The sequence below is a fragment of the Syngnathus scovelli genome, unplaced genomic scaffold (assembly GCF_024217435.2).
Source record: "Syngnathus scovelli strain Florida unplaced genomic scaffold, RoL_Ssco_1.2 HiC_scaffold_62, whole genome shotgun sequence".
Taxonomy (NCBI): domain Eukaryota; kingdom Metazoa; phylum Chordata; class Actinopteri; order Syngnathiformes; family Syngnathidae; genus Syngnathus; species Syngnathus scovelli.
The window spans coordinates 1-2,500 of NW_026061644.1; positions in this window are offsets into that span (position 1 = coordinate 1).

A 2,500-nucleotide genomic window follows, 5' to 3' on the forward strand; every position below is an offset into this window, starting at 1 on the left:
CGAACGGCCCGTCAAGGGTTCTCTCTCATCCAAGAAAGGGGTACCGGCCGCCTCAGAGGCCGGAGCGAAGGGGGCGAAAGGCTGTCGATGGGGAAGGATCGGGGCCACGGCTAATCTAGCGATGCCCGCGTCGGGCGGTCACTCCGACGAATGAGCGGGGCCGAATCCGGCGTAGGCGGCCTTCAGGCACGTGGTTCGAGACGACCTCACCCGGCTCTAGCCCGGAGGATCGGAGGCAACGGCCGTCTCCTTAAGCTAAGGCCGGACGAAAATCTGCGGATGCGGTCCATCCAAGGCAGACGGAGGTACCGGCCGCCTCGGTAAATAAAGCCCGGGCAAAAATCTGCGAACGGCCCGTCAAGGGTTCTGTCTCATCCAAGAAAGGGGTACCGGCCGCCTCAGAGGCCGGAGCGAAGGGGGCGAAAGGCTGTCGATGGGGAAGGATCGGGGCCACGGCTAATCTAGCGATGCCCGCGTCGGGCGGTCACTCCGACGAATGAGCGGGGCCGAATCCGGCGTAGGCGGCCTTCAGGCACGTGGTTCGAGACGACCTCACCCGGCTCTAGCCCGGAGGATCGGAGGCAACGGCCGTCTCCTTAAGCTAAGGCCGGACGAAAATCTGCGGATGCGGTCCATCCAAGGCAGACGGAGGTACCGGCCGCCTCGGTAAACAAAGCCCGGGCAAAAATCTGCGAATGGTCCGTCAAGGATTCTGGCTCATCCAAGGTGGGGGTACCGGCCGCCTCTATTAACAGGCCGGAGTACAGGGGGCGAAAGGCTGTCGATGGGGAAGGATCGGGGCCACGGCTAATCTAGCGATGCCCGCGTCGGGCGGTCACTCCGACGAATGAGCGGGGCCGAATCCGGCGCGAGGCGGCCTTCAGGCACGTGGTTCGAGACGACCTCACCCGGCTCTAGCCCGGAGCGAATATCATCTCCAAGGTGTGGAGGCAACGGCCGTCTCCTTAAGCTAAGGCCGGACGAAAATCTGCGGATGCGGTCCATCCAAGGCAGACGGAGGTACCGGCCGCCTCGGTAAACAGAGGCCGGGCGAAAATCTGCGAATGGTCCGTTAAGGATTCTCTCTCATCCAAGGAAGGGGTACCGGCCGCCTCTATTAACAGGCCGGAGCACAGGGGGCGAAAGGCTGTCGATGGGGAAGGATCGGGGCCACGGCTAATCTAGCGATGCCCGCGTCGGGCGGTCACTCCGACGAATGAGCGGGGCCGAATCCGGCGCGAGGCGGCCTTCAGGCACGTGGTTCGAGACGACCTCACCCGGCTCTAGCCCGGAGCGAAAAAACAACACTCTTATAACCTGACCGACATGCGCCCATGACCCGCCTTGGTAGGGCCCCCACCGGCCCCGGCTACCGCCGGCGTTGGGTGGACGGTTCCTCCCCACTTGCGGGTCGCACTCCAGCGCTACGGCCGCCGCGCGAGCGCGCGCCCCGCGCCGCCCGCGCAGGCCTAGCGCGAACCGTACGGCAGCGAAACCGAGACGCCCCGGCTCAACCTCACCCAGAGGCCATCCACGGAGGCCGAGCGCGCGATCCGACTTGCGGCACGCCACGTGGGCGTCCGCCGGCCGCGCCGGTCGACCGCGAAACCGATTTCTCAAAGACCAAGCCCGAGTCCCAACCTCCGCACATATCCGCACACGCCTTCCCGACCACCGCGAAGCGGGAGGCGTCTATCGTGGCCGCCGGGGCGTATGACCCCTCCGCGTGAGGCGTGCGGGCTCGGGGGGGCCGCAACGACCGAGTCTGACTCGGACGGGGCGCAGCTTCCCTCCCGGTCGCAGCATCAGCGCCGAACGCGCGACGTCACCAGCCCCCCGGAACGGTTCGTCGGGAGCGCGGCAATGGCCCACATCTCACCTCGCCAGCCGGCCGCAGCGGGCCGCGCCGAACCGAGTCTGACTCGGGGTGCGCACAGTCCCGTCTGGGTCACGGAGGCGACGAGCTGTGACCGCCACCGTCGCCCCTTCGTCCTTCCGGATCCCCCCAGCGCCGGCAAAACTCCGCATCCTGGCCGCATCGCGTGACCGGGCGGGCCGCAACGACCGAGTCTGACTCGGACGGGGCGCAGCTTCCCGCCTCGGGCCATCGCAAAGCGTGCCTCGCGCGGGCAAAGTCGCCGGCGCAGCGCCGCGCCCCTCGACAAGAGCGAGCCTCAGCCGGGCCGCGACGACCGAGTCTGACTCGGACGGAGCGCAGCTTCCCGCCTGGGTCACCGCTAGTCGCCGGGCCGACGGCGCCCATCCCCGGACCCCGCCGTTCCCTCGCGGTTTATCCTAAGCCGCCTGCCTTAGCCCAACCGACGTGCCAACCCCCCCGTTGCCGAGTTCGCTCTTCCCGAGCCGCGTCCCCCCGACAATTCCGTCCGTGACCGTCCCGCCCCGCGGCGATCCGCTCTGCCCCAGCAGCCGGCGAGTCAGCGTCCTACGGGTCTGATCTGGCCGCAGTCCGAGCTCCGGGCAGGCACAGCGGCGTCGCGCG